Source organism: Haliotis cracherodii, unplaced genomic scaffold, assembly GCF_022045235.1.
Source record: "Haliotis cracherodii isolate W230 unplaced genomic scaffold, xgHalCrac1.p SCAF_9, whole genome shotgun sequence".
Classification (NCBI taxonomy): Eukaryota; Metazoa; Mollusca; class Gastropoda; order Lepetellida; family Haliotidae; genus Haliotis; species Haliotis cracherodii.
Window position 1 is genome coordinate 13,237,823 of NW_027266343.1, and position 8,869 is coordinate 13,246,691.

The window sequence follows — 8,869 nt, forward strand, 5'->3', positions numbered from 1 at the left end:
AGAAACCTATGATTGCGGGTTCGAATCCCGGCTCGCCCCGATTATGTTTCTAGGTTTGTCAGCACCATACCCGTGCTCGTGGATTTCACCGAAGTGGTAAACGTCTGAGACATGCATCGCTTCGGGCTTTCCTCCCACATTAAGCTGACACGCCGTGATATAACTGGAATACTGTTACACGCGGCGTTAAACCCACATCACTCACTCACTCCAATGCATTCAGATCGACCGCTACATAGCTACAACCAAGCTAAAACGCTGATCTTTTGTATTATATGTAGTTTCATGTATAGAGGCTATTTAATGTGTCGAGTGAAATGTCATGTTTCTCTCATCGAGTGACGAGGGGAACGGAGATATTTTAACCTTGAAACGCAAATTCTCCTTACTTAACACACAGGGACGGTTCACCACCCCTTGTATTTGCGATTCAAAAAGTAGTTTCGTGTTTCTAAAATCTTTACAAAAATATAAACAAAAGTAACAAATATATTTAGGGTCACGAAAATTCTGTATCATACATATTGATATGATTACATACAAAATCAACTTCAACAAAAACAATACTTGAAAACTACGAAAAGGCTGTTGGAAGTGAAAGAACACACACTGGTCAAGTACCAAAATGGCGTTTTGCGAAACGAACAGTCTCGATTGACGAGTTAAGTGAGAAATTTTTTTCAGAAAATATGGCATGAAGCTATATTATCTCCATCAATGACCATCTGTCGTTTAATGTCAGTGATGAATGAGTTAGTGGTACCTCCCGACAATTCTTCTATAGTAAACTGACTATAAAAGTCCAGTTTCCACCCTTGCCGAACTAGGCTGGAATTATGGAGTTACATTTTGGCTGCACTAACGAGTTCATGTATAGTCCAAATTAAATCGCGTAACGAAATCGACATCAGGTTCATAAACACAGTTTATTTTCAATCAAGGTGTTCAAGTGATTTGATGCACATCGCCGCGATTAGACCCGTTTTATTGTAATAAAGATCATGATTATAGATCAGATCGTCTTGACTGGACAGAGTTGAGTCCCTTGGGCACACCAGATACCTATGAATCCCAGTTCGCCCCGATTATGTTTCTAGGTTTGTCAGCACCATACCCGTACTCATGGTTTCACCGAAGTGGTAAACGTCTGAGACCTGCATCACTTCGGGCTTTCCTCCCACATTAAGCTGACACGCCGTGATATAACTGGAATACTGTTCAAACCCAACACACTCACTGACTCTTTTCAGGTAAGTGGTGGATAACCTTCTTTCCAGCTGTATATACAGTAAGTGGTGCTTATATTTTTTATATATATAAAGCTGTGCTTAATGTTTTTTTCCAGGTGAATATATATTTAATAAACATTGCTTAACTTTTTAAGGTGCTTAACTATTTTTCGAGTTGTATATATTAAACTGTGTTCAACTTATCTCCAGGTGTATATATGTTACGTGCTGCTTAACGCTTTGATAGGTGTATTTTAAAGTATTTCCAGGTCTACATACAGTAAGCAGTTCTCAACCGTTTCCAGGTGCATATATATATATATATATATATATAGCAAACAATGCTTAATTTGTTTCCAGGTCTATGTATAATTCACCGTTATCAACTTTTTCCCAGATGCTTAACCTTTTTTCCGAGTTGTATATATATTAAGTGGTGTTGAAATCCAGGTGTATTTATATTAAGAGGTGCTTAACGTTTTTTCTGGTGCTTAACATTTTTTCTAGTTGAATATATTATTTTAAACGCTGCTTAACTTATTTCCAGGTGCACATATAGTAAGCCGTGCTTAACATTTTGCCAGTCACCTTTCGTTTCGTGCGTGTGTCTGTGTAGATATGGGGATACACTGTATGTTAATCCATGTAACCAGACATTAACGCGGGTCTACTTGTCATAACAACAGTTCAGAGAGACACGTATCTCATATAATACTTATATAGCAGGATATAATATAGGTGTTACAGTGACAAGTGGGTGACAACAGGTGCGTGGTCCATGATGTACATGCTTACTGGGGAGAACTCCTTTATGTATTGTGACTCATGGCTCGTACAGGCAGACCAGTCCCTGAGGGCCCACACGCCGAATACCAGGGTCGATTCCCTATATTATTATTATTATTGCTAAAAGCGGCGTAACATAATATTCCTTCACGCGTGTATTCTTTTTGTTCATAATGCACTGTATTTATTACGTATGGAGTGTATTGGAACCTTACTCACACGAACACTTAAACGATTCAAATGTCTGTGTCTACATTCAAATTAACAACAACAACAACAACAACAACAACAACAACAACAACAACAAAACAACAACAACAGCGACAACAATAGTAATCTATTCAAAAAGCGCGGAGTTCCAACGAGGTTGCTCACAATCACTTTTCAATATTCTTGCCCGGGTCAGTGGATCAGTGTGCATTTGATTTTCATTCTCAGCTCCCTTGGGAGTATACAACCCTAGCTGCCTGTGAGGCTCTAGAAGGTTAACAGTCACATTACCAACCCATCCTACCGGGTGAACAGAGGCATATTTCGAACAAGGTCGTTTGCATAAAGCGACACCAAAAGGAGATATAATACCCTGGGTGGAAATATAATACTTTGGATGGAGATATAATACCTCGGATGGAGATATGATACCTTGGATGGAGATATAATGCCTTGGATGGAGATATAGTATCCTGGATGGAAATGTAATACTTTGGATGGAGATATGTTACTCTGGATGCAATATAAATCCTTGGGTGGAGATATAATACCCTGTATGGAGATATAATACCCTGGATGGAGATGTAATACCATGGATTGAGATATAATACATTGGATTGAGATATAATAACCCGGATGGCGATATAATACCCAAGATAGAGATATGATACCCTGAATGGGGATATAATACCCTGGATGGAGGTGTTATACCCTGGATAGGAATACAATACCCTGTATGGAGATATAATACCCTGGATGGGGATATGATACCTTGGATGGAGATATAATACCCCGGATGGAGATAAAATACCCAAGATAGAGATATGATACCCTGAATGGGGATACAATACCCTGTATGGAGATATAATACCCTGGATGGGGATATAATCCCTGGGATGGAGGTTTAATACCTTGGATGGAGATATAGTCCCCTGCATAGAGATATAATACCATCGATGGAAATATAATACCCTGGATGGAGGTGTAATACCCTGAATGGAGATATAATACCCTGGACGATGGAGATATAACACGTTGGATGAAGATATAATACCTTGGATGGAGATATTATACCCCGGATGAGATATAATACCTTGGATGGAGGTGTAATACCCTAGATGGAGATAAAATACCCAAGATACAGATATGATACCCTGAATGGGGATATAATACCCTGGATGGAGGTGTAATACCCTGGATGGGAATACAATACCCTGGATGGGGATATAATCCCTGGGATGGAGGTTTAATACCTTGGATGGAGATATAGTACCCTGGATGATGGAGATGTAATACCCAAGATGGAGATGCAATACCCAAGATGGAGATGCAATACCCTAGATGTAGATGCAATACCCTAGATGGAGATGCAATACCCAAGATGGAGATGCAATACCCAAGATGGAGATATAATACCCTGGATGGGGATATGATAACCTAGATGGGCATTGAAAGGGACCTAAATGTGTGAAATATACACAACAAAATTAAAACCTCTTTTACAGAAAAAAGGTTTACGGTTTTATAATAATTGTAACACATCTGGTAATAATTTGTCATCTTAATTTATAATATGTGTATATGTTTTAATAAACGCTGTAGGGCAGCACGCTTCGGGATTCTCCTGCTTCAGTTGGAAGTGTATCGCACCTGTCACATCTTCCACGACGGGACGTATGCAAATTCTACCTGCCGGCAATACTTCAAAGGAGGGTATTTCCTCATATATATCTATATACAACATGTGATAGTGCGAGTTCTCCCTCGGGGGACGTCTTATGTTGACGACATTATTCAGCCTCTCATTTCGACGGCGTTGGCGGCCGGGTGCGAGGGGCACTCCCCTCCGTAAAGGTAGGATAAGAACCATTTGCAATAATTCTTTGTTTTATTGGTTTATAACGGTCGGTATTTAATCAAATGTAGAATAATATCGACTCACGGCTCCATTATCCCTAAATATGTAAGACGATAAAATGACATCGATATATACTGTTTGTTTGTTTGTTGTTTAACGCCGCACTCAGCAATATTCCAGCTATATGACGGCGGTCTGTAAATAATCGAGTCTGGATCAGACCATCCAGTGATTGACATCATGAGCATCGATCCACGCAATTGGGATACGATGACATGCATCAACCAAGTCATCGAGCCTGACCACCTGATCCCGTTATACTGACGGAAAAAGTAGCTGTTCTTCATATGAAGTTTAATAAAAATACTTTATTGTGAAATTGAATAATACATCTCTCAATATGTATTCATGAAGATATCTCCTCGAGTTTAAGGTCGTGATTCACAATTTGCACGTGCGTGTTAACGCAGAAATAGAATGTTCGCGTGTATGTAGGAGCATGATGTTCATACAAGTGTTTTTTTAATTAAACAGCATAAAATGATTATCAGGTGCTCATAAAAACAGTTTTGTTTAACCGTAAATAGAGCTTACACAATACCTTGGGTTGCTGCACTACGCGCCGTATGTATGCTTCAAACAGTACTGGCGCAAAACGACGTTTCCAGACAAGGTAGACACAATATTTATGGATAACAACTTCTTTAATGCTGTAAAAAGCGACGTTTCGGTATAAATCCTTATACTTGGTACGCTTGACAACGGTATAAGGATCTATACCGAAACGTCGCTTTTTACAGTAGTAAAGAAGTGGTTATCCATAAAAAATGTGTCTACCTTGTCATCCGCCAACTTCTAAGTAATGCCCATCAAACAAAGAAGTTTCCAGACATTTTAATGTTCATTGAAACCCTGTGTCATCTCTCTGGAGACGTAATCTAAAGGAGGGCAACAACCATGACTTGCAACTGGACGGTCGTCCACGTGTGACGTCAAGTCAACGAGATAACCATATCCGGTTGGTGCATCTACGGAATCGATACCGAACTGCCACATTAACAGCTCGGACAATTCCTGGGATGAGACCGATTAGTGGAAGAACCGTCCCCAACCGGTTGAGGGAGCACCATATCCGACCATGATGTCCAGAGAAACGCCAAATTTTGCTTCCACCTCACCGTCAGCTTGGTTCAGAAGACGAAACTTGGACAGTGTGCTGTTCGCATACGAGTCTCTGAGACAGCTCTGAGGGGGCACGGGTGGCCCAGTCGTCTAAGGCGCGTCCCTTGGGTACACCAGAATCCTATGATTGTGGGTTCGAATCTCGGTTCGCCCCGATTATGTTTCTAGGTTTGTCAGCATCATTTCGGGATTTCCTTCCACATTAAACTGACACGCCGTGATATAACTGGAATACTGTTGAAAGCGGCGTTAAACCCAACTCACTCACTCACTCACTCACTCACTCACTGGACAGCTCTGATCGTCGTACTAGGGTCTACAGGCGTCCAGGAGAATGTTTTAGCGACGCTTTATACTCAACGTCAGTTTGAGGGTTGAAGTGTATAGGTATGGGGTGGCATCATAATATAATAATAATGATACTACTACTGCTACTACTACCACTACTACTACTACTACTACGACTACGACTACGACTACGACTACGACTACTAATAATCACCACTGCATCGAGTTTATGTGCAATGTGTTGAGAACCTTCCTCGCTTGGATGGTAGTCGGCTGGCCAGAAAAGTGAAACAGGAGGCTTTCTGTTTGCTGCTCAGGTCCTGGCCAACAAACCTGATCTTGTCCCTTGTCATAAACCCAATTAAATAATTTATATTATTGAATTTTCTGTCCCTTTTGACACCAATGTGATTGACAAGATTGAGGAAAAACATGGCAAATATGCGGACCTCACTTTCGAAATATCGTGCTTGCATCCCCAGTACCAAGTTGTTGGTTCTCCATTGTTCTCGGTGCCTTAGGTTTGGTACCTCCCAATCTGTTGACTGACATTGGGAGAGTTTGCTACCAGGAATACTGCCCTTCTGATAATCTAGGTAATACAGAAGGCTGCAGTGTTGGGGAGTCTTCACATTCTCCGAAAAGTTCTGGGTGGGTTTGACTAGGCAGCGCTTCCTGGGAGAAGTCCCATTCGCTGTCTGTGCTGCGTGTGGAGGGAGCAAGGGCCCTGAGCTGATGATGAGCCTAACCAGCCTGACTGTGCCAGGATCACCCAAACCCTCTTTGCTGCATTTTTTAAAATGCGTAAATAATGATAATATTGATGAAAATAATAATAATGATGAAAAAATTAAAATAATGATAATAATAAAAAATAAAAAAAAATAATAAATGTTTTTAAATAAAATGAAATAATAATAATAATAATGATGATGATGATGATGATGATAATAATAATAATAATAATAATAATAATAATAATGATGATGATAAAAAATTAAAAAACCCATAAAAAACAAACAACAACAACAACAACAACAACAACTCATGGTAGACCACATCTCATCTTCGTTCATCGCAATTTGAATGGCGTATGTTACCGGGGCGACATCGATCGAGATCATGTTCTGCCCTTTGTCCAAATGAAGGGAGGTAAGCACAAACGTCAACTGAACTTAACTTTATTCACTCTTGGCCACTATTCGCTGCATAAGAGGAATATTTAACAGCATTAAACATGCAAGATACGAAACATACAACAATGTGTACCCATATAAATACACACTAGACATGCCATAATAACAAATACAGAAATATAGGAACAGCCATCGAATAAAACACTTTTACCTGTCATTGTAAAGACATATTGAGCTGCTTTAACTCTTTCAGTATGAAATACAAAGCTTTGGTTGCTTGTTTTGAAATACAGTAAACTACGGTTATAACGAACTCATGACCACTAATTTTAGTTCGTTATTGCCGTAGTTCGTTATAAGCATACATACAGCATACATACATCAAATGGCCGGGACTAAAAATATATGTTCGTTATATCGGTCACTTCGTTATAAGCGTGTTCGTTATAACCGTAGTTTACTGTATTTTCTTTGGTTTCGGTGAAATTATTAAGCCTGAGAAATATAACTCCAAAATATTTCTAATCGTCAACAGTTTCTAATAGTTTTTGATTGCCTGTGAAATATGTTTACAATGTTTCTGAGCCTCCAAATATAAATATATAATTTGTTTTTGAGACATTGAGTTTTCATTGTTGACAATATTGCGGGAAAATATTTAGCAGATTTTGAAGGTTTTCCTTACTTTCCTTTCAAACACACAGACACAGAACCAGACACAAACATTCATTCACTCACACGCGCACACATCCAGATCCCCACCGCACATACATCGGCACACATACATACAGACCGGCACATGACGACATACAAACACACAGAGACACATGCACACACACAGACACACATGCACAAAGAGACACAGACAGGTATCCACAGGTACACACACAGTCAGTCACACACAGGCATATATACACATAGAGATAGTCATACACACAGACACACACACGCGCGCGCGCGCGCGCACGCACGCACGCACGCACGCACACACACACACACACACACACACACACACACACACCGAGGCAGACATACACACCGAGGCATACAGACAGGCACATACACACACACACACACACACACACAGAGAGAGAGAGAGAGAGAGAGAGAGAGAGAGACAGAGAGAGAGACAGAGAGAGAGAGAGAGAGAGACAGAGAGAGAGACAGAGAGAGACAGAGAGAGGCACACGCAGACACACGCACACGCAGACATATAAACACTAGATGTGAACATCAGCGACATAACACAGTCACGTTTTGGGAGGCAGCTGTGATGCATTTGTTGTCGCGATTATGCCCAGTATACGACAGATAACTATTTGAGGAAACAAAAGCTTATAATTGTTCGGAGGTGATGAAATTGTTGCGACAACCTTGAGGCAGATGTCTCGGATATGTACAAACGATATAAATTGTGTCCTCCTCGAGTAAATTGTTTTTAAACATTCACGTTTGGAAAGAAGAAAACCTTTTACAATTTGCGTATAAAATATTTACTGTACAGTGCGTGAAGGCGGTGATAACACGGAGTCTTTATCTTTAGTGAATTCTCGAGTTAACGGAGTTCAAGTTTTCACGGTGTTGTGTTTTCAACGAAGTCCCGAACTCGATTGTCCACATGGAAGCTCATTTTTGGCGTCGAAATATGGCTAAAAGCAGCATAAATCCTCACGTTCTGACATTAAAGAAATAATGAGACGTGAACTATCAGAAATCCGAGGTTTTCATATGACCAAAAATTAGCATTGTTTTATTTCCAAAACGTGTAACCTTTTGACTTTAAACAAAACCAAGTGCAGAATCCTGTCTGTAATGTGTCAGACAGGCTCATTGTAATGATTTTCTTCAAATTATTTGCTGATACTAAACATGAGAAAGGCTTTGACCCAAGCTGATTTTCCCTTTATGTAACAATAATTCATAATTGATCGAAGTTCGTTGTCCGTCTTTTGAACATGTCTGATATATTCGATACACATTTTGTAAACATTTCTAGAGAGTGTTCGATTCCAAATTCAATTCATCGAGGTTAAATCTACAGGTCTACATACACTCATTGTGTTTATTAATTCATAATCCCTAACTGTAGCAATATACCGGACATAAATATAATGTGACAAAACTAGCCTCAACGTCCATCAACACCCCTTCTGGCGTATTCACGAACAACCACTATAAAA